Below are 24856 nucleotides of genomic sequence, written 5' to 3'. Positions count from 1 at the left end.
TCAATTTTTGTATATACCTAGGAATGGAATTGCTGGTTCACATGGTAATTCTATGTTTAACTTTTGAGGAACAATCAATCAATCAATATCTAGTGAGAACACTTCTCTGTGGAAAATATATTTGAGACTTTTGATGCTCCTTATGCATCTGGGGTAACATGTCATTATTAACTCAATTTTCATTGGTCTTCTAGGATTTGAGATATACACAATCTACTATATTAGAAACATTTATCCTCAAAGCCTCCAATTCCATTTTCTCTACCATAGTAAGTAGCTTTATATTTCATAGCATACTAAAAGTGTCAATTGGTACAGTGCCCTCAAATTCTCAAAAATTTAAAAAATAAATCTCTGAATACAATGGGTCTCCTATATTGGAAAAAAAAAAAAAAACAACCAACTCATTTTAACAACAAGTTATCAAGCCAAAAAACAAAATTAAAAACTTATGAAATTTTGATAAAAAAATTTTATGCAGTTAGGTCATACATTGAGAAGGAAGCCAGAGAAAGGTATCACCGACTTTGTGGAATACTGTTGAAAGAAGAAAAACAAATGGAATTTTTACAGGAAAAACGGATGATTATAGATTAGATTCGGGTTGAGTCATAGCATCTTTCACTCTGAAGAGAGCACATGACTCAAACCCCTATCACATTTTATAGTTTATTCATTAATAGCCAAAGACTTTGTTAAATAAGTCTCTGATTCCAACATTCATGACTATTAATGGGATAAAAATGGGTTTTCATCATGTTGGAAACAAATACAATTTTATAAGCCTACTCCACATACTAATTTTTTAAAAATACATTATAAAAGGTCATCAAGCTACTATAGTTCCAAAATAGCATTAATTTCTTTTTGCTGCAACAGTTTAGAGGTTTCACATATCTTATTTCATAATTTTCAGAAACCAAATATCATTTAAAAGGATCTATAATAATACATTCTAGAAAGAAGAAAGTAATCACTAAAACTTTTTGTTTCTTCGTTATCAGTTTCTCAAAGGACACTATCAAATGTTACCAATCACAAATGGCCTTACCAAAATTAAAGATCTATATTTGTTGGTTTATTTATTCATTCATTTAAGTTTACATTGCCCCAAATGTTCCTGAATATGTTAGCTTTTAGACAATTTAAACAGTACCTACAGATTTCATTTTGCTGGCTACAAACTTGACCCAGAATCATATTTTGAGAATTCTAGAGTTTAAAATTTTGACTATTTTCTACCCCTAGGAGAAAAGACAGGTTGGTGCCACTTGTTGGCTGGGAGGCACATTAGTACTTTGCTGCCAGTAATTTAGTAGGAAACCTGGAAGGTCGCCAATGAACCAAAAATTAGGATAAGGCTTTCCCCAAGATGGTAATACCTCATTTATAGTCAGCTATTTTACATATTTTAAAATTTCTGTTCTCTCATAAGCATATAAAGAAAGAATATAAGAAGGAGGGAATCTAAGCACAATGGAGGGAATCCAAGCACAATGAAGGGAAGAATGGAAAAGCAGATCCTGAAAACATTTTATTTGTTCACAGGTGTAAAATGGCAATCCTCAAACTAATTCAAAAATAAAAACATAATTTTATTAGTTATGAATAATTATGTTCAATTCTTTTATTTTCTAGTTAAAATCTAATGTCATATCAAAATGTTGTCAAGACTTACCTTACAGTTTATGAATCAAAGGTATGTTATACAGAGCTCAATAAAGTTTTAAAATTCCATTGTTAGTAGCATCTTTATTATACATATTTGATCTAGACAATCCCTTATATGGGTGACTAAATTCTCATACCAGCTTTGACTTATTTTCCTTTCTTCTAGCTGACTTATTATTTTTATAATATTTCCAGTGCCTCAGTTATTTTACTAATGAAAACATCTTAGTGAAGTCATATACAGTTACAAGAATACTCCACAATGGGGTCAGACATACCTTTCTTATGAGTTACAAAGGGGACTGACTAGAAACTACAACGAAATCACCAAACCTTTGTGTTAATAAACATAAGCCACATTTATAACACACTAATTGGACTACTGCTGTTAATATGCATCAATACCTCTATTTCTATTTTAGAAACCAGCTGTTTTCAGTTTGATGAACTAGCTATAAAGTTTGATATTATGATAAATAGAAGATTGTTTTTAGAAGAAAAACAGGTGAGACAGAGGGTAGAGCATGATAGAGAAATAGACATCTCCACCAACTGTCCACCCCAGCAAGGTCATCAGTTCAACAACTTTCTACACACACACACAAAAATACCTTCATGAGAACCAAAAATCTGGTGAGCTTTCACAGTACTTTATTTTAACTTCATATCCCCAAAAGAGTGAGTGAAGAGACAAAAAATCACTCTTCAATTGCCATTGCCACCCCTCCCTGACCCCAGCAATCTTAAGGCACAGAACTCATTGCTGTTCTGTTAGAACTAGAAAACCAGAACAAACTGAGCTAAGCCTGCCTACAGAGGGAACATCAAAACCAGCCCTAGACAGAGAGGAATCACTAATTCCAGCAGTTTGAACTTAAGTGCCTGCAAACCTTACCACCAAGGCCTGCAGCACTCTGTGTCTCCAAGTAAACCTGAAGCCAGTCTAGGCCATAAGGACTGTAACTCTTGGATGAGTCCCAGTGTTGAACTGGGCCCAGAGATGGTGGACTGGGAGGGCACAGTCCATTGTGGGTCAGCCACAGGAGTGCTGGCAATACCTCTCCCCAACCCCATGCTACACAGCTCCCTGCTCCAAGAGACCCCTTCCTTCTGCTTGAGGAGAGGAGAGGGAAGAGTGGGGAGGATTTTGTCTTCCATCTAAGATGTCAGTTCAGCCAAGGTAGGATAGCACAATGGTCAGAGTTGTGAGGCACCTGTTCCAGGCCTTAGCTCCCAGATGATATTTCTGGCCACATCCTGGTCCAGAAGGAAACCCCTGCCTTGAAGGAAAGGACACATCCTGGCAGCGTTCATTATCTGCTAGTTGAAGAGCGCTTGAGCCCTGAGTAACCAGTAGAAACACCCAGGTACTACATTAAGGATCTTGGGTGAGCCTCGGAGACTTGCTGGCTTCAGGTACCAGCAAATCTACAGTAGAGTAGAGCACCAAGCAGGTTTTAGAGTCTCCAATTCTAGGACTTGACACTTGGATGGCACTTCTGTACCTAACCTGGGTCAGAGGGGAGCTCACTATCCTGAAGGGTGAGTCCTAGGCCAGGCAGCATTCAACACAAGCAGGCTTAGGAGACCTTGGGCCTAAAGGAAACATCAAGGGTAGTCTTGTAGTACTCCTCGTGGCCTGGGGTGGTAGTGGCCATGGAGTGAGTCTCCTCTGCCTTTGAAATGGGGAGGGAGGGTGGGAAGGACTGCATCTTGTTGTGATTTGAGTGCCAGCTCGGCCACAATACAGTAGAACCCCAGGTAGACTTCTAAGGTTTTTCACTCTAGTCCCTGACTCCTGGATGGTACTTTTGGACCTTGCCACTCTGAAGGGAAGGACACAGGCCTGGCTGGCTTTGTCACCTGCTGACTGAAGAGCCCCAGGACCTTTAGTGCACATAGGCAAGACTGTAGCCAGGGAGTGGTCACAGCAGGCCTTGGGCAAGATCCAGTGTTGTGCTGGCTTCAGGTCTGACCTAGTGTAGTCATAGCGTTCATGGCCATAGGGATGATTGTTACACTCCACCCCCAGCTTAGATGGTTTAGAACAGAAAGATAGAGAGGTTCTGTATGTTTGGGAGAAAATAAGAGAAGAGAACACGAGTCTCTGCCTGGTAATCTAGAGAATTCTCCCAGATCATGTCCAAGACTATCAAGGCAGTAGCTCTATGACTCTGCAAGAACCACAGCATTGCTGGACTTGGGGTGCCTCTTAAAACAGTATCTGCCTAGAGCACAACACCAAGTCGTTTCAAATATCTGGAAAGCCTTCTCCAAAAGGACAACTAAAATAAGCCTAAACAGTGAAGACTATAACACCTAAACTTTCAATGCCCAGACACTGAAGAACATCTATTAGCATCAATACCATCCACAAAAACATGATCTCACTAAATGAACTAAATAAGGCACCAGGTAACAATTTGGGAGAAAAAAAGACATGTGACCTCTCAGATAGAGAATTCAAAATTGCTGTATTGAGGAAACTCAAAGAAATTCAAGATAACTTAAAGAAGAAATTCAGATAAATTTCACAAAGAGATTGAAATCATTAAAAAGAATAAAAATTCTGGAGATAAAAAATGCAATGGGCATACTGAAGAATGTAGTAAAGTCCTTTAACAGCAGAACTCATCTAGCAGAACTCATCTAGCAGAACAAAGAATTAGTGAGCTTGAAGACAGGCTATTTGAAAATACCTAAGCAGAGGAGACAAAAGAAAAAAGAATAAAAAACAATGAAGTATGCCTACAGGATCTACAAAATTGCCTGAAAAGGGCAAATTTAAGAGTTATTGGCCTTAAAGAGGAGGCAGAAAAAGAGATAAAGGCAGAAAGTTTTTTCAAAGGGATAACAACAGAGAGCTACCGAAACCTAGAGAAAGATACCAGTATCCAAGTACAAGAAGGTTATAGAACACCAAGCAGACTTCATCCAAAGAAGACTACCTCAAGACATTTAATAATAAAACTCGCAAAGGTCAGGGATTAAGAAAGGATCCCAAAAGAAAAGAAATAATATGCAGTGGAGCTCCAATACTGATGGTAGCAGTCATCTGGAGTGATTGTTGCCATCACCCCAGCCACAGCAGGGAAGTATGGCAAGGGCTACATACTCCACAGGCCCTGCAGGAGCCAGGAAAAAGTGGGAGCCCTGCTCCTTCCACACTGGTGGGGCAGGAGTGCCCCAAGTGCAGCTGCAGCTGCCAGAGTAACAGAGTTGTGGCTGTGGAGCTGGCCCTCCCACTCCTGAAGTAGGCAGGAGCCACACCCTCCCAGGTGCAGCTACAGTCACCCAAGCCACAGCTGCAGAGCCAGGCATCTGCACACACTCAGGAGCCTAAGAAGGCTCCCCCTGTCCCTACAGGCTCAGAAGTGTCTGCTCCCGCTCCTGGTGCCTGCTTCTATCTTGAAGCAAGTTTGGGGCTTAGCCCAGGCACTGTTATAGCCCAGCTAGGTGTGTGCATGATCAGGGCAGTGCTGACATACCAGCCCCCTGCCACCTTGGTCCCCTCTGGACTTTAGGCACCAACAAGCATGAGAGGGAAGCCATGGTGGGTTGAGGGAAGCTTGGCACTGACCTGAAGGTGCCTCTTGGCATGAATAGCCTGGGCAGAAGGGGGCAGGTCCCTGGAGAGGCCCCACCGTCAGGCCAGAAAGGGCCTAAAGACTGGGGGCCACACTGCCAGTCCTACAGATCAGAGCAGGAACTTATGGTGCCTTTTCAGGACTCACCCATGGCCAACCATGGACAAACTGGTGCACACTTCTTCCCCTCAGAGGCCCATAAAAGCCCTGGGCTCAGCCAGAGATGAGCAGATGTCATGACAACAAAGCTGCTGAGAGGAACTACCCACTCCAGGGCCTCCTCTCTGCTGAGAGCTGCATATGTCAGGATGACCAACTGCAGAGAGAAACTACCCACTCCAGGGCCTCCTATCTGCTAAGAGCTAACCACTAAACATGATGACCAGACTGCAGAGAGGAGCTACCCACTCCAAGGCCTCATCTGAACTATCCTGTCATTCGGTGAAGCTCCTCTTCACCTCTCTCACCCTCCACTTGTCCGTATATCTCATTCTTCCTGGACGCAAGAGAAGAACTTGGGACCTGCCAAATGGCAGGACTGAAAAAGTTGTAACACAAACAGGGCTGAAACGCGCCCCTTGCTCACCACATTGTGGGTGAAGAGAAGAGCTGCAGCCCTTCAGGGAGCCCAGACCTTGGAGTGCCCCAAGCCAAGGCTATGATTCCCTCTTTGGGGCCCTGAGGTTCCTGGAGTCTCCAAGCTGCTGGGTGACAAGGAAGCTGCTTGCAGTCTCACAGAGCCAGTGCCCATGCTGCACCTGGAGCTGCCCACCCTGCTGCAGCAGCTGGCATGCCTGATTGTGCGGAGTGACTGCACCTCATGCTCACTAGCTCACATACCTCTTGCCACCCTATGTCTGGCTCGGCCTTGGCAGGCATGGGATCCAGGCCAGTAGCCTGAGCCAAGCACAGCCTGCCAGATCCAGTGTGTGGAATGAGCCCAGTGGGCCCAAGAAAAACTCAGGCAAAGGCGTCACCAGCCATAGAGGTTTCTGACCAGAAAAGTGACAGCCCAAGGATCCTGCCACAAGATGTCTGGCTTAGTGAAAACCTTTGGCGTTTCAGTGAAAACCTTACAGGCCAGGAAAGAGTGGCCTGATATATTTAAAGGATCAAAGGAAATTTTTATTTTTTTTACCCTAGAATAGCATATCCAGTGAAAAGATCCTTCAAACATGAAGAAGAAATAGTTTACCAGACCAAAAAAAAAAAAGCTGAGGGGTTTCCCCAATACCTGAAGGGAATACTTCCATCAGAAAGGGCATTAATTAGCAACAAATAATCACAGAAGGAACAAAACTCACTGGATATAGTAAGTAAACAGAAAAACACAGAATATTATAATACTGTAACTGTAGAGTAGAAAGACTAAATGATGAATGAAAAATAATAATGTCTCAAAATATACAAAAATCAAATCAAAATGGATTTAAAAACACTTACATCTAAACCTCAAGCTATGAAACTATTATTCTAAAAGAAAACAGTGGGGAAGCTCTCCAGGACATCAGACTGGGCAAAGATTTCCTGAGTAATACCTCACAAGCGCAAGCATCCAAAGCAAAAATGGACAAATGGGCTCACATCAAGTCAAAATGCTTCTACACTGCAAAGGATACAATAAACAAAGAGAAGAGACAACCCACAGAATAAGAGAAAATATTTGCAAACTACCCATCTGACAAGGGATTAATAACCAGAATATATATAAAGAGCTCAAACAACTCTACAGGGGAAAATCTAACAATTAGATCAAAAATGGGCAAAATATTTAAATAGGCATTTCTCAAAAGAAGACATACACATGGTAAATAGGCATATGAAAGGATGCTCAACATCACTGATCATTAAAGAAACCCAAATCAAAACTACAATGAGATATCATATCACCCCAGTTAAAATGGCTTATATCCAAGACAGGTAATAACAAATGTTGGCAAGGATATGGAGAAGAAGAAACCCTTGTACACTGTTGGTGGGAATGTAAAATTAGTACTACTATAGAGAACAGTCTGGAGATTCCTCAAAAAACTAAAAATTGAGCCACCATATGATCTGGCAATCTTTCCCCTAGGTACATACCCAACAGAAATGAAACCAGTATATCAAAGAGATATCTGCCATGTTTATTGCAGCACAATTTACAATAGCCAAGATTTGGAAGCCACCTAAGTGTCCATTAATAGATTAATGAATAAAAAAATATGATACATATACACAATGGAATACTATTCAGCCATTAAAAAACTGTGATACTGTCATTTGCAACAGCGTGACTGGAACTGGAGATCACTACATTAAGTGAAATAAGCCAGGCACAGAAGGCAAGCATCACATGTTCTCACTTATTTGTGGAATCTCAAAATGAAAACAATTGAACTCATGGGTAGTGGGTAAGTAGGGATAGTTAATGGGTACAAAAAAAGAATTAAAAAGAATAAATAAGACCTACTATTGATAGGACAATAGGGTGAATATAGTCAATAATAATTATATATTTTTAAATAACTTAAAGAATGTAATTATTTGTGATTCAAAGTATAAATGTAAGAGAAAATGAATACCCCATTCTCCATAATGTGCTTATTTCACATTGCGAAAATGAATAACCCATTCATCATAATGTGCTTATTTCACATTGCATGCCTGTAACAATCTCATCTACCCCACATATATATGTATATATATATATATATATATATATATAATATCCTACTAAGTACCCACAAAAATTTTTTAAAATATTTTTAAAATTTTAAAAGAAATAAAGAAAAACAGGTGAAACATTATAAATGCACCAGACTTATAGAGAACTCAATTATATAGAACATGTATTAATGGCATTAAGTAAATTTTCAACTAGTTTAAAAGAAAAATGTTAATTGGTCTATTCTGTTGTATGCACTAATAAAAAGTAGCATAGTAAAAAATCACTTTGAAGATTGTTGTTGTACAACTATACCAGGAAAATACAGCCTGAGTTTGTAGGAGCTTTGGGCTAGTCATAAACTCTCCAAATCTCAGATGCCTTATCTATAAATGAACAAGAGGAAACATCCCAAAGGCTCTGCATTGAGAATCCATATCTGGGAGGAAATAATAGCATCTTAAAGTTATACATATACATGCCTAGAAATACACAAAATTAAAAATGTTAATAACGATGATTTATTTTTCATTTTGAAGGTGGTAATGTGGTTTCTGAAATAATAAAACTGGAGTAAAAACACATATAAATCAGAAATACTTTTTAATATAAATTATGCTTAGACGTTTTTCATAAATTCTCTTTATGGAAAATTACAAACAGAAAGTCAATCCTCTCATGTGAAAATGTTAAAGATCAAGGCAGGAAGATTACTTGAGCCAAGTAATTCAAAACCAGCCTGGGCAACATAACAAGATGCTATTTTAATAAATACATAAAATAATTTTTAAATGTGCCTAACATTTATATATTCTACTATATTTTATACCTATTGATTGCTCAAAACTTCACTTCTTAAGTTTTAACTTTAAGGGTACTTAGTAAGTGTATATATTTATGGGGTACATGAGATATTTTGACACAGGCATATAATACATAATAATCACATCGCAATAAATAGGATATCCATCACCTCAACTATTTATCCTTTCTTTGTGTTACACACAATTCAATTATACTCTTTTAGTTGTTGTGAAAAGTACAATAAATTAGAGTTGACTGCAGTCATGCTACTGTGCTATCAAATACTAGGTCTTATTCATTCTGTCTAATTATATTTTTACAACCATTAACAACTCCACTCCTCCCCTGCAACCCTTCCTAACCTCTAGTAACCATCATTCTGCTCTCTGTCTTCATGAGTTTAATTGTTTAATTTTTAGCTTCCACAAACAAGTGAGAACATACAAAGTTTGTTTTTCTGTGCCTGGCTTATTCCACTTAATAAATATCCTCTAGTTCTATCTAAGTTGTTGCAAATGACAGGATCTCATTCCTTTTTATGGCATAATAGTACTCCATCCTGTATATTTACCATTTTCTTTTTAAAAAAATTTTCTCTTTTAACTTTTACTTTAGGTTCAGGAATACATACACACATTTGCAATAAAGGTAAACTCAGGTCTTGGGGGTTTGATATACAGATTAGTTTGTCACCCAGATTCTAAGCATAGTACCCGAAAGGTATTTTTTGTGATCCTGTTCCTCCTTCCACCCTCCGACCTCAAGTTTGCCCCAGTGTCTGTTGTTTCCCTTGTTGTGTCCACATGCCTTGTTACTTAGCTCCCACTCCTAAGAGAGAACATGCAGTATTTGGTTTTCTGTTCCTGTGTTAGTTTGCTAAGAATAATGAAGACCATTATTTTCATCTTCAAGGTGGTAATGTAGTTTCTGAAATAATAAAATGCCTAATTTATTGAGAGTTTTTCAGTTTCATCCATGTTGCTGAAAAGGACATGATCTTGTTTTTTATGACTGCATAATATTCCATGGTGTATACGCACTCCATTTTCTTTACCCATTCTGCCGTTCACAGTGCTAGACTCCATGTCTTTGCTTTGTTAACAGTGCTGCAATGAACATCCATGTGCATATGTTTTATGTAGCACAATTTATATTTCTTGGGGTATACACCCAATAATGGGATGGCTGGATTTTAAAGTAGTTCTAAGTTATTTCAGGAATTGCCACACTGATTTCCACAATGGGTGAACTAATTTACAGTCCCACCAGCAGTGTATAGGTGTTCCTTCTTCTCTTCAACCTCTACTGCATCTGTAATTTTTTTATTTTTTAATAATTGCCATTCTGACTAGTATGAGATAGCTCACTATGGTTTTGATTTGCACTTCCCTAATTATTACTGATGTACACCATTTTTTTCATATGCTTGTTGGCTGCATGTTCATGTGTTTGGGTTTTAAAAACATCTGTTCGTGTGTTTGGGTTTCAATTATAAAATTTGTTTAATTTTAATTTAATTTTCCTTACAGATTCTGGATAGTAGACCTTTGTCAGAAGCAAAGTTTGCAAATATTTTCTCCCATTTGTAGACTGTCTGTTTACTCTATTGATAGTTTACTTTGCTGTGTAAAGCTCTTTAGTTCAATGAGATCTCATTTCTCAATTTTTGCTTTTGTTGAAATTGCTTTTGGTGTCTTTGTCATAAAATATTTGCCAGTTCATATGTCCAGAATGGTATTGCCTAGGTTATCTTCCAGGGTTATTATAGTTTTAGGTTTTACATTTACATCTTTACATTCTTGAGTCGGTTTTTGTATATGGTGTAAAAAACGGGTCCAGTTTCAATCTTCCCCATATGCTTAGCCAGTTATCCCAGCAACATTTATAGAATAGGGAGTCCTTTCCCCATTGCTTTGTTTTGTCAGCTGCGTCAAAGATCAGATGGTTGTAGGTGTGTGGCATTATATTTGGGCTCTCTATTCTGTTCCTTTGGTTTATGGGCCTGTTTTTATACCAGTATCATACTGTTTTGGTTATGGTAGCTCTGTGGGGGTAGTTTGAAGTAAGGTAATTTTATGCCTCCAGCTTTGTTCTTTATGCTTAGGATTGCTTTCACAATTCTGGCTCTTTTTTGATTCCATATGAATTTTAAAATAGTTTTTTTCTAGTTCTGTGACGAATGTTATTGGTAGTTTGATCAGAATCACATTGAATCTATAAATTGTGTTGAGCAGTATGGCCATTTTTTTTATAATATTGGTTTTTCCTATCCATGAACACAGAATATTTTCTCATTTGTTTATATCATCTCTGATTTCTTTAAGCAGTGTTTGTAATTCTCATTGTAAAGACCTTTTACCTCCCTGGTTAGCTGTATTCCTAGGTATTTTATTCTCTTTCTGGCAATTGTAAATGGGATTGCATTCCTGATTTGGCTCTCCGCTTGTATGTTGGTGTAAAGAAATGCTACTAATTTTTGTACATTGATTTTGTATCCTGAAACTCTGCTAAGGTTGTTTATCAGCTCGAGGAGCTTTTTGGCCAGGAAAATGGGGTTTTCTAAATATAGAACCATGTCATCTGCAAACAGAGATATTCTTATTTCCTCTTTTCCTATTTGGATGCCTTTTATTTCTTTTTCTTGCCTAACTGTTCTGGCCAGGACTTCCAATATTATGTTTAATAGGAGTGGTGAGAGACGGCATTCTGGTCTTTTGCCAGTTTTCAAGGAGAATACTTCCACTTTTGTCCATTCAGTATAATGCTGGCTCTTATTATTTGCATTCCTTCAATGCCTAATTTATTGAGAGTTTTTAACATGAAAGGATGCTCAATTTTATCAAAAGCCTTTTCTGCATCTATTGAGATAATCATGTGGTTTTTGTCTTTAGTTCTGTTTATGTGATGAATCACTTTATTGATTTGTGTATTTTGAGCCAACTTTGTATCCCAGAGATAAAACCTACTTGATTATGGTGGATTACCATTTTGACGTGCTGCTGGATTAGGTTTGCTAACATTTTGTTGAGAATTTTTGTATTTATGTTTATCAAACATATTGGCCTGAACTTTTGTTGTTGTTGTAACTCTGCCAATTTTGGTATCAGAATAATGCTGGCTTCATAGAATGAGTTAGGAAGAAATCCCTTCTCCTCAATTTTTTGGAACATTTTCAGTAGGAATGGTACCAGCAGTTCTTTATACATCTGGTAGAATTAAGTCATGAATCTGTCTCATCCTGGGCTTTTTTTTTTTTTTTGCGGGGGGAGGTTGGTAGGCTATTTATTGTGGATTCAATTTTGGAGCTCATTATGAGCCTGTTCAGGAATTTGATTTCTTCCTTGTTCTGTCCTGGGAGAATGTATGTATCCAGCAATTTATTCGTTTCTTCTAGAGTTTGTATTTTGTATATATAAACCTCCAATATAGAGGTGTTCATATTAGTCTCTAATGGTTATCTGTATTTCTGTGGGGTCAGTGGTAACATTTTCTTTCTCAATTCTGTTTATTTAGATCTTCTCCCTTTTCTTCTTTATTTGTCTAGTTAGCAGTCTATCTATATTAATTCTTTCAAAAAACTACTTCCAGGGTTTGTTGATCTTTTGTATGGTTTTCATGTTTCGATCTCTTTCAATTCAGCTCTGATTTTGGTTATTTTTTGTCTTTTGCTAGCTTTGAGGTTGGTTTGCTCTTCTCTAGTTCTTCTAGTTGTGATGTTAGGTTGTTAATTTGAGAACTTTCTAATTTTTGATGAGGTTGTTTAGTGCCATAAATTTCCCTCTTAATGCTGCCATACCTGTGTCCCACAGATTCTGATGTGTTTTATCTTTGTTCTCATTAGTTTCAAATAACTTCTTGTTTTCTGCCTTAATTTCATTATTTACTAAGAAGTCCTTCAGGAGCATGTTTAATTTGCATGTAACTGTATAGTTTTGGCTGATTTTCTTCAAATTAAATTCCATTCTTACTGTATAGTGTACCACATTTTATCCAGTCATCTCTTGATGGACACTTGGGTTGCTTCCAAATCTTAGCTATTGTGAATAGTGTTGCAATAAACAGGGGAGTGTAGATACCTATTCAAGATACCAATTTCCTTCCTTTGGGGTATACACATAACAGGTAGCCCTATTTTTAGTTTTTTTGAGGAAACTCCAAACCATCTTCCATAACGGTTATATTACTTTACAATCTCATCACCATGGCACAAGGGCTCCCCTTTCTTCACATCTTCAGAAGCATGTTATTGCCTGTCTGGGATATAAGCCATTTAGCTGGAATGGGATATCTCATTGTAGTTCTGATTTGAATTTTTCTAATAATCAGTGATATTGTTTGGCTGTGTCCCCATCCAAATCTCATCTTGAATTGTAACTCCCACAATTCCCACATGTAGTGGGAAGAACCCAGTGGGAAGTGATTGAATTATAGGGGTGGGTCTTTCCTGAGTTGTTCTTGTGAATGAGTCTTGAGATCTAATGGTTTTAAAAACAGGAGTTTGTCAGGAAATGGGTGTAACCTAGCAAAGAAAAAAAAATGGGAGTTTCCAGCCAGGCATGGTGGCTGACATCTGTAATCCCAGCACTTTGGGAGGCCAAGGCACACGGATCACAAGGTCAAGAGATTGAGACTATCCTTTCCAACATGGTGAAACCCCGTCTCTACTAAAAATACAAAAATTACCTGGGAGTGGTGGTGCGCACCTGTAGTCCCAGCTACTCAGGAGCTTGGGCCAAAAGAATCGCTTGAACCTGGGAGGTAGAGATTGTGGTGAGCCAAGATCGCACCACTGCACTCCAGCCTGGGAACAGAGAGAGACTCTGTCTCAAAAGCAAAAAAAAAAAAGGCAGTTTCCCTGTTTTGCCTGCTGCCATCCATGTAAGATATGACTTGCTCCTCCTTGCCTTCCACCATGATTGTGAGGCCTCCCCAGCCATGTGGAACTGTAAGTCCATTAAATCCCTTTCTTTTGAAAATTGTCCAGTCTCAGGTATGTCTTTATCAGCAGCATGAGAACAGACTAACACAATCAGTGATGGTGAGCACCTTTTCATTTATTTGAGGTTTGAATGCCTTCCTTTGTTGCCACACAGAAGCTTTTCAACATGATATAATCCTATTTGTCCATTTTTGCTTTGGCTGCCTGTGCTTGTGGAGAAATCTTTGCCCAGTTCAAAGTACTGGAGTGTTTCCCCAAATATTTCCTTTGGTACTTACAGTTTGAATTCTTATATTTAAGTCTTTAGTCTATTTTGATTTGATTTCTGCATATGGTAAGAGACAGGGGTCCAGTTTCATTTTCTACATATGGATATCCAGTTTTCTCAGCACCATTTATTAAAGAGATCATCTTTTCCTCACTGTAGGTTTTTGGCAGCTCTGTTGAAAATGAATTCATCGTAGATGTACAGATTCACTTCCAGATTCTCTATTGTGTTCCATTGGTCTGTGTGTCTATTTTTTGTTTGTTTGTTTTTGCAAACAGAGTCTTGCTCTGTCACCAGACTGGAGTGCAGCAGCATGACCTCAGCTCACTGCAACCTCTGCCTGCTGGGTTCAAGTGATTCTCCTGCCTCAGTCTCCCGAGTAGCTGGGATTACAGGTGCACGCCACCACGCCCAGCTAATTTTTGTATTTTTAGTAGAGACGGGGTTTCCCATGTTGGCCAGAATAGTATAGATCTCTTGACCTCATGACTGCCAAACCCCCAGCCTCCGAAAGTGCTGGGATTACAGGTGTGAGCCACCACATCCAGCCTGTGTGTCTATTTTCATGCTGCTACAATGCTGTTTTGGTTTATAGCTCTGTTAATAAAAACTTTACACTTTAACTTTGTCTTCTCACTTTTTAACTTTGTGTTCACAGTTTCTATTTATATCTCATTGTACTATCTTAAAAATTTGTTGTAGTTATTATCCCTGATCAGTTCACATTTTCTTCTTTCTACTTAAGATATGAGTAGTTTATACACTACAACTTCAGTGTTACAGTATTCTTTGGTTTTCTGTGAGTATATTATTACCAGAGAGTTTTGTATCTTCAGATGATTTCTTATTGCTCATTAACATCCTTTTCTTTCACACATAAAAACTCCCTTTAGCATTTCTTGTACTACAGGTCTGATGTCAATGAAGACCCTCATCAGGTTGTTTGCCTGGAAATGTATTTCTCCTTTATGTTTGAAGAATATTTTTGCCAGATATACATTCCTTTTTTTTTTTTCTTTCAGCATGTGAAATATGTCATGCCACTCTCTCCTGGCCTGCAAGGTTTTCACTGAAAAGTTGACTGTCAGACGTATTAAGCTCCATTGTATGTTATTTTTTTCTCTTGCTGCTTTTAGGATCCTTTCTTTATCCTTGACCTTTGGGAGTTTGATTATTAAATGTCTTCAGGTAGTTTTAAAATTTGAGTTAAATCTGTTTAGCATTCTATAATCTTATTGCACTTAAATATTAATAACTTTTCTAGGTTTGGGAAGTTCTCTATTATCTCTTTGAATAGCTTTCTACCCCATCTCTTTCTTTATCTCCTTTTTGAGGTCAGAGTCTCAAATTTGCCCTTATGAAGCTACATTCTAGATCTCATAAGCATACTTCATTCTTTTTTATTGTCATTTCTTCTCCTTTGACCACATATTTTTAAACAGCCCATCTTCAAGCTCACTAATTCTTCTGCTTGATCACTTTTGCTGTTAATAGACTCTGATGCATTATTCAGCGTGTCAATTGCATTTGTCAACTCTGGAATTTGTGTGTGTGTGTTTTTTTTTTTTTAATATTTTGAGTGCAGTGGTGCAATCTCAGCTCACTGCAACCTCTGCCTCCCAGACTCAAGTGCCAGCCACCTTGGTCTCCTGAGTAGTGGGGACTACAGGCATGTGCCACTGCACCTAGCTAATTTTTTGTATTTTTAGTAGATGGGGTTTTGCCATGTTGCCATGTCACACCTGGCCTGCTTGATCTTTTTAATTATTTGTATCTCTTTGTTAAAATTATCTCATAGGATACTGAATTCCTTCTCTGTGCTATTTTGAATTTCTTTGGGTTTCCTCAGTACAGTTATTTTGAGTTCTCTGTCTGAAAGGTCACATATCTCTGCCTCTCTGGTATTGGTCACTGGTGCTTTATTTAGTTTGGTTAGGTCATGTATTCTTGGATGGTTTTCATGCTTGTGGATATTCATTGGTGCCTGGGCATTGAAGAGTTATTTATTGTAGTCTTCACAGTCTAGACTTGTTTTTACCCATCATTCTTGGGAAGGCTTTCCAAGTATTCAAAGGGACTTGAGTGTTATAATCTTTGGTCTTTGGTCACTGCAGTAATATCTGCATTAGGAAGTACCCCAAGCCCAGTAATGCTGTAGCACCTGCTGGCTCATTGAGGTGCCTCCTTGGTGGTCTTGGGTAATATCCAGAACTCCCTGGATTCCCTGGCAGGTACTTCTGTTCTTTTCCCTTAACAGAGTCTCTATATATACAGAGCTGTCTGGAGCTGGGGAAGAGGTAAAACAAGCATCCCTGTGATCACCACTAGTTGTACTGCTTTGGATCAGATTGAAAGCCAGAACACACGAGGTCTCACCACAGATGACAGTGAGCAATGCCTGGCTACCCCACCTGTGTTCTCTGAAGTCCCAAGGGCTATACAAACAGCAGGTGACAAATCCAGCCAGGTTTATATCCTGTCTCCTTCAGGCAAGTTGCTCCTAGCCCTGGACAGATCCAGAGGTGCCATTCAGGAGCCAGGGTTGGGAATCAGGAACTTTAGGAATCTACCTGGTGCTCTATTCTACTGTAGCTAAGCTGACACCTGAGCCACAAGACAAAGTTCTTCCTAGTCTTCCTTTTTCCTCAAGTAGAGAAGTCTCACCCTATGGCCACCGCTGCCCTGACCCTGAAGGGAGTATGGTCTGGCTACCACCAATGTTCACTCAAGGCCCAAGGGCTTTTCAGTCAGCTTATGGTAAATGCTGCCAGTCCTGAGTCTCTCCTTTTAGGATAGTGGGCTTCCCTCTGGCCCGGGGCAGGTCCAGAAATGCCATCCCGGGCCTAGAAGTGGGGACCCCATGAACAAAGGTCCCCACTTGGTACCCTACTGTGGCTGAGCTGTTATCCAAGCTGCAAGACAAAATCCCCTTAGTCTCCTTCCTCCTTTCCTCAAGCAGAAAAAGTCATTACCTGTAGCCACCAAAGCTGGAATGTGCTGGGTCACACCTGAAGCCACATAGCTCTGAATCTCATCTGAGACCAGCAGTGAGTACTGCTTGGCTACTACTCCTGATTATTTAGGGCCCAAGGGCACTTTTGTCAGCAGGTGATAGATCCTGCAGGGACTAAGTACTTCCCTTCAAAACTGGATTTCCTTCTGGCCTAGGATGTGTCTAGAAATGTCATCCAGGAGATAAAACCTGAAATGGAGGCCTCAGAACTCTACCTGGTCCCTGTCTACTGTGGCTGAGTTGGTATCCAAGTTGGAAGAAGAAAGTCGTGTTTACACTCCTCCTTTCTTCAAGCAGGAGGAAAGAGTTTTTCTTAGAGTTTTGAGCTACACTGCCTAGGGTTGCAGGAGGATGAAGGAGGGGCGACACAGACACTCACTCGGCCCTCCCAGTTGGTGTCTCACTAGGTCACATGAACCGCAAATCTGCTGTCTCCGAGCCCAGTATAGTACAGCACCAAAGCTAGCCCAGGAATTGCAGTCCTTGTGTCCTAGACTGTTGATATAATTTGGGTCTGTGTCCTCACCCAAATCTGATGTTGAATTGTAATCCCCAGTTGGAGATGGGACCTGGTAGAAGGTGATTAGATAATGGAAGCAGTTTCTCATGGTTTAATGCCATCCCCCTTGGTGCTATCATTGCAATAGTGAGTTCTCTTGAGCTTCGGTTGTTTACAAGTGTGTGGCAACTCCCCCAACTGCTTGTTCCTGCTCTGGATATGTAAGATGTTTCTGTTTCCCCTTCACCTTCTGCCATGATTGTAAGTTTCCTGAGGCCTCTCCGGAAGCAGAAGCCACTATGCTTCCTGTACAGCCTGCAGAACCGTGAGCCAATTAAACCTCTTTTCTCTACAAATTACCCAGTGTCAGGTATTTCTTTATAGCAGTGCCAGAACAGACCAAAACAAGCGTCTGTCGAGTTTATCAAAGACCACAGAGGACTTTAACCCACAGTGTCAAGCCTTGCCACAACTCAGGTTTTGACTGTTGAGATAGACAATTCATTTCCAACTAGGGCTGGTCTAAATGCTCCCTAAATGGGCACCAGCTGAGTTCTACCCTGTGTTGCATTCCACTCTGATAGGGCAGAACTGAGTTCTAATGCAATGTCTGATAATCCCTGCACTTTCCCTTCCCCAAGCATCAGATACAGTCTCAGTGGCCCACAGCTGCTGCCAGGGCATAAGGGATGAGTCTTTCCTATCCTCTTTAGTACCTTTTTCCTCATGATTTTAAGACTAGGTACTATGATCACTCATTTCTGCTTCTGGTTCTCATACAGGTGCTTTTTCATGTGAATAGTTGTTCAATGTGGTGTTCCTGTAGGGGGGATGACTGTCAGTGGCATTTTTTTGGTGGTGGGGGAGGACAGAATCTTGCTCTGTTGCCCAGGCTGGAATGCAGTGTCATGATCTCAGCTCACCACAACCTCCACCTCTCAGGTTCAAGCAATTCCCCTGCCTCTGACTCCTGAGTAGCTGAGATTACAGGCATGTGCCACCATGTCAAGCAAATTTTTGTATTTCTAGTAGAAACAGGGTTTCACCATATTGGTCTGTCTGATCTCTAACTCCTGACCTCAGGTGATCTGCTTGCCTTGGCCTCCCAAAGTACTGGGATTACCAGTGTCAGTGCCATGCCTGGCCTGGTGGCTTCTATTCGGCCATTTTGCTCTGCCTCCTCTATGCTCATAATTTTACTTTTGATCTTCAATGACAAAATATACCAATCTCTAACAACCAAGGAAAAGTCATTTGTTTCCTTTTTTCTTTTTTTGAGATAGCTCTGTAACCCAGACTGGCATGCAGTCGCACAACTATAGCTCACTGTAATATTCAACTCCTGGGCGCAGGCAATCCTAACATCCCAGCCTCCTGAGTAGCTAGGACTACAGATGTATGGCATTCTGCACAGCTAATGTTTTCTATTTTCTGCAGAGATAGGGTCTCACTCTGTTTCCCAGGCTGGTCTCAATCTCTTGGCCTCAAGCAATCCTCTTGGCTTGGCTTCCCAAAGTGTTGGTATTATAGGTGTGAGCCACCACACCCCACCAGTATTTTCAATATTTATAATGCCTATATTTTGATTATATTAATTTTTTAATATTGCTCATTAATTAAAGTACTTAACATTTTATTACAGACTAGATCTTGGTATCTAAAAGAAAATAATCTGTGAAAATGGCATTTCTAAGAAAATAAAGTCCATTAATTAAAATACAAACACAAAGTTATAGTAAATACCTGGCACACAGAAGATAGATATTCAATAATTATTTACTAAAAAGATGAATGAAAGTGGCAGAAGTTGGCCCTGGTTTGATGGACTGCTCATTTCTCCTTCTATTATACCATCTGCCTCCCTAAATACCACATAGGCATAGAATAACATATCAGATTTCTTAAGGAAATAGAAAAAGGCATTGCTAGGAACAGTTACTAAATATAGGTTCATTTAAAATGCACATAAGGAGGCTTCAGAAAATACATCTTAAAAAGAAAAATGAAAATCAAATTTTAGAGGTAAAATGATTTTAAAAATCTTTTAAGCTTAAAGTGAAACTATCTCAAGGGTTTTTATAGCCTCAAAGAGACTACTTTTCTCCTTATTCTCCTACTGCTTGAGAGAGAGGCCAGCAAAAGCACTACAAGAAAAGAAATGAGACAAAGTAAGCCAAAGTCTATCCCCATGGGGTCCATTTTCTTCTATTTAAAAAAACACTGACTAAATATCAACTATATGTTAAGGATCATCATAAGTGCTGAGAACAGAAAGATTATAATATGTGAACATTAGTTTAGAAAAGTCTGACAAATTTAAAGAATGAATGAGTCTGAAGGCATACATAAAACCTAAAAAAGCTTTAAGCTTATACATTAAGAGAAGCTAAAAAAAAGCCCACATATTCTAATAAAAGTCTACTTCATTTGATACTAGAATTAGAGATTGTATTAAAACAAAAAATTCCCATTTATTAAATTTTTAAAATTTTATATATAGTAATATATTCTTTAAAAAGTTATTTATTATTTTTTGAAACTGCTAGTGTATTTATTTACTTTATAGCGGACCCCTATAACTACCAATCCCAAAGAAAATATTACATGGAAATCCAGTATACAAAATTAGAACAAAGGTTAGCAGTTCTTTTAAAACAAGTGAAGGCCAGAGGCCAGGCTACTTGGATCATCTTCATCCTGCTCAGATGCCAAGGGCACCAAATTGACAACACATAATTGAAAAGTATTGCATCACTAATTATAATTGAATTCCACAAACTGCTCTTACCAATGTTATCAATGACTTACATGTTGCTAAATTCAGTTCTTAATTCTAACGGCTCATCATACTTGAACTATCAGTTGTATCAGTAACATTTCCCCTTCTTTCTTTTCCTTCCTTTCTTGTTAAAAATGATTATGTGGCTTCCAGGGCACCTCACTTTCGTAGTTCACTCCTTGTTAACCAAGGAGTGAGCTACCGATTGACCAAGAAATCAGCAGCTGATCAATAGCCCCTTGCTTATTCCTTCTCATATCCCCAACCAATTAATGCAGAAGATCCCAGTGTTCCGTTCTTGGTTATGTTCTGTTGTCCATACTGACTCCAGGTGATCTCATCTAGTTCCATGCTTGTAAATAGCATCTACTGTTAATAACTCACAAATTTATACTTCCAAATCAGATATCTCTCCTAAATTTCAGGCTCACTTTTCCAACTGCCCTTCTGAATCTCTCCCTTTAGATATCGAATAGAAATCTTAAATACAATTTGAAACTGAGTATCTGATCTTACCTTTACATCCAGTTGCTCCTGCAGCCTTCCCCATTTCAGCTGATACAATTCTATCCTTGCAATTGCTTAGGTAAAAATCCTTAGAATCATTCTTAAATCCTTTCTTTCGCTCACTTGAGACTTCAAAATAACAGCAAGTCTAGGTAACGATGGGCAAATAAATTGGAGTGTTGCAACACAATATCCTTTTAAAAAATAAATTATACATACATATACAAAAAGAATAAATAGAACTACATAAAATTAATGCCCTCAGCATAATTCGAAAACAAACTTCAAATTACCTGCAAATAGAAAAATAGGCCGGGCGTGGTGACTCATATCTGTAATCCCAGCACTTTGGGAGGCTGAGGCAGGTAGATCATTTGAGGTCAGGACTTCAAGACCCAGCCTAGCCAACATGGTGAAACCCTGTCTCTACTAAAGATACAAAATTAGCTGGGCGTGGTGATGTGCGCCTGTAATCCCCGGACTTGGGAGGCTGAGGCAGAAGAATTGCTTGAACCTGGGAGGCAGAGGTTGCAATGAGCTGAGATTATGCCACTGCACTTCAGCCCGGGTGACAGAGTGAGACCTTGTCTCAAGAAAAAGAAAAAAGAAAGAAAAAGAAAAAATAAACACAAATCTCAGTAAGCTTTCCTTCTAGCTCCTGTCACAATCATCATGCAAAAAAAGGAGACATTCCAAGAAAAACTGAGAAACTTCCTAGAAGAGAGAAGGACGGTAGAAACAGGCTTAAGATTAATCTAAAATACCATCAGGGCAGGGCGCAGCAGCTCATGACTGTAATCTCAACACTTTGGGAGGCGAGGAGGGTAAATTGCCTGAACTCGGGAGTTTGAGAGCAGCCTGGGCAAAATGGTGAAACCCTGTGAATCAGTCAGGGTTCTCTAGAGGAACAGAATTAATAGGATGGAGGTATACATAAAAGAAAGTTTATGAGAGAGTACTGACTCACATAATCACAGAGTGAAGTCCCACAATAAGCCATCTGTAAGCTGAGAAGCAAGGAAACCAGTCAAGTCCTAAAACCTCAAAAGCAGAAAAACCCAAACCGACAGTATAGCCTTCAGTCTGTGGCCAAAGGCCTAAGAGTCCCTGGCAAAGCACTCATGTAAGTCCAAAAGTCCAAAGGCTTAAGAACTTAGAGTCTAATGCTTGAGGGCAGGAAGCATCCAGAATGGGAGAAAGATGAAGGCTAGAAGACTCAGCAAGTCTGCTAATTCCACTTTCTTCTGCCTGTTTTATTTTAGTTGCACTGGCAGGTATTAGATGGTGCCCCCCTGGACTAAGAGTGGGTCTGTCCCTCCCAGTCCACCGACTCAAATGTTAATCTCTTTTGGAAACACCCTCAAAACATACCCAAGAACAATATCTTGCATACTTCAATCAAGTTGACGCTCAATATTTACCATCACACCCTATCTCTACACAAAATATCAAAAATTATCCAGGCATGGTGGCATGTGCCTGTGGTCCCAGTTACTTAGGAGGCTGATGTGGGAGAATCATTGAGCCTGGGAGGCAGAGGTTGCAGTGAGCCAGGATCATGCTACCGTACTCCAACCAGGGTGATAGAGTGAGACCTCATCTTAATAAAGTAAAATAATCTTCGCAAAGAAAAAGTTCACTCTTTTATAAAAAGTATTTAAAAGATCTTGAAAAACCAGAGGACTTAATAAAAGTACTTAAGGATCCATGTGATTTAACACCTAGAAAGATCAACTCAAAGACATATTCTACTAAAATTATGAGATTCCAAAAACAAAAATACTTAAGGCTCCAAACAAAACTACTGCATAACTTATGTTACTCCTTTTGCTAAAGTTTTCCCAGGCATCCCTTGGTTTGCCAAAGCTCACTTGCTGGTAAATTTATCAGGAAGTGCTTGTGAGTATAGAATTTCCCTCAGTTCATGCATGTCTGTAGCCTTGAATCTTTATGATCAAATACCTTTACGATTGAATATAACATCCTTTCTGTTAAATTTATTTCCCTTTGTGAAAAGGAAAAAAATATGTTGGGAAATTTCTCAGCAACGATATACAAAGCAAGGGAACAGTAAGCTTCCTAAACAAAGAACTCAATAAAAAAAGTGAGACAAGGATGCTACATCCAAGCACAAAGATTCAAGACTACAGACATGAATAAGTTCAGGGAACTCAATACTCAGAAACATTTCTTGAGGAATCTACCAGAAAATAAGCAGTGCTCACCCAAGGGTTGACTGGGGAAACTTTAGAAAAAAGACTAATGGTGAGCATTCAGTACCTTTCATTAGAGATCTAAGTCTAAAACAAAGGCAAGGAACAAAGTGAAAGACAACCTAATTATATGTTATATACTATGTATTAAATATATTTTAAAAGAAGTCAAAAATGCAACTAAACATTAGGAGACAAGTGAGCTCACAAGTGGGACCCAATACCAAGAAGAATTCCCTCAGGCACTACTTCCCCAGTGGGGACAAAGAAAGATTGGGAGGACCCTAGCAGACACTGACAGAGAAGATCCCAATATCCCTTGCCACTACTGTAGACATACACAATGTTAGCTGCTGAGGATTACTGTTAACTTTGTCAATGGCAACCTGAACTGACAAAGTGACACAGAGACTACACCACTGCATCATTATTGTTGCCAGAACCATTGCACCCCACCAAGCCAAGACCTATAAACTCTCTGACAGAGAAAGCTATTTATCCTCCAAAACCTGTCTATAAAGTCTGGAAGAGGTAACTGCTTCACCAAATGTACAGACATCAATGTAAGACAACCAAGAAACTTGAAAATCTATGGAAGCAAAAAAAAAAAAAAAACCCAAAGAAATGACTGAGCAAAAATCAAGAAAACAAAATGAACAAAACAAAAGATTTATATGAGAGATTAAAAGCATTTAAAAAATACAGTATGGAGGTGAAGAATATAATGAATCAAATGAAAACTATAACAGAAAGCATCATCATCAAAATTCATAAAGCAAGTCAGGTAAGGTGGCACATACCTGTAATCCCAGCTACCAGGGAGTCTGAGGTGGGGTGATTATCTGAAATCAGTCAAGGCAACACAGCAAGACTCCATCTCTTTAAAAAACTAACAAACAACAACAACAAAAACTGATCAAGAATAAGAATCTGTGAATTCAAAGAGGGGTTATTTGAAAATATACAGTCTGAGGAAAAAAAGATTAAATAATAAAAAGAAATGAAGAAAGCCTATGGAAGTTGTGAGGCAGAAACAGAGAATCTCATTGCATTACAGGAGGTAAAACAGAAAAGGAATAGGAAGCTTACTGAAAGAAACAATAGCTTAAAATGCCCCAAAACTAAAGAAAGATATATGCCCTTTCACAGAGAAAGGAAAAGGAAAAGGAAAAGGAAAAGGAAAAGGAAAGGAAAGGAGAGGAAAGAAAGATATAAATATCCAGGTATAGGATGGTCAAAGATTTCCAATCAAATTCAACACAAAAAAAGACTACACTAAGACATAGTGCAGTTGTAGTGTCAAAAATCAAAGACACAGAGAGGATTCTGAAAGCAGTAAAAGCAAAGCAGCATGTCATTCATAAGAAAATTCTAATAAGGCTGTCAGTGGATTTATCAGCAGAAACCTTACAGGCCAGGAGGGAGTGGAATTATATATAAAAGGACTAAAGAAAAATAACTGCCAACCAAGCATACATTACTTGACAAAGCTGTTCTTCTGCAAATAAGGAAAGACAGGAAAACAAAAGAGAGTTCATCACCACAGGACCAACCTTAAAACAAATGCTAAATAGAGTTCTTCAACTTGGGGGGAAAAATGAATACTAATTAGTAATGTGAAACTATATGGTAGAAGTAAGTGTACAGTCAAATTAAGAATACTCCCTGTAATCCCAGCACTTTGGGAGGCCGAGGCAGGTGAATCATGAGGTCAAAAGGTTGAAACCATCCTGGTCAAGATGGTGAAACCCTGTCTCTACTAAAAATACAAAAATTAGCTGGGTGTGGTCGTACATGCCTGTAGTACCAGCTACTCAGGAGGCTGAGGCAGAATTGCTTGAACCCAGGAGGCGGAGGTTGCAGTGAGCCGAGATTGTGCCACTGCACTCCAGCCTGGAGCCTGGCAGTGAGACTCTGTCTCAATAAAAA

At 39.1% G+C, this 24856-nt stretch overlaps 1 protein-coding gene across 2 annotated transcripts in view; it reads right to left on the bottom strand.

Moving 5' to 3' along the window:
* Window positions 1-24856, bottom strand: part of NDUFAF2 (NADH:ubiquinone oxidoreductase complex assembly factor 2) — a 217782-nt gene that overhangs the window by 153298 nt on the left and 39628 nt on the right. The window lies entirely within an intron of this gene.

This window comes from Cebus imitator, unplaced genomic scaffold, assembly GCF_001604975.1.
Source record: "Cebus imitator isolate Cc_AM_T3 unplaced genomic scaffold, Cebus_imitator-1.0 Scaffold255, whole genome shotgun sequence".
NCBI classification, from domain to species: domain Eukaryota; kingdom Metazoa; phylum Chordata; class Mammalia; order Primates; family Cebidae; genus Cebus; species Cebus imitator.
Note: the sequence above shows the minus strand (reverse complement) of the source record. Positions and strands in the feature narration are given on the sequence as shown.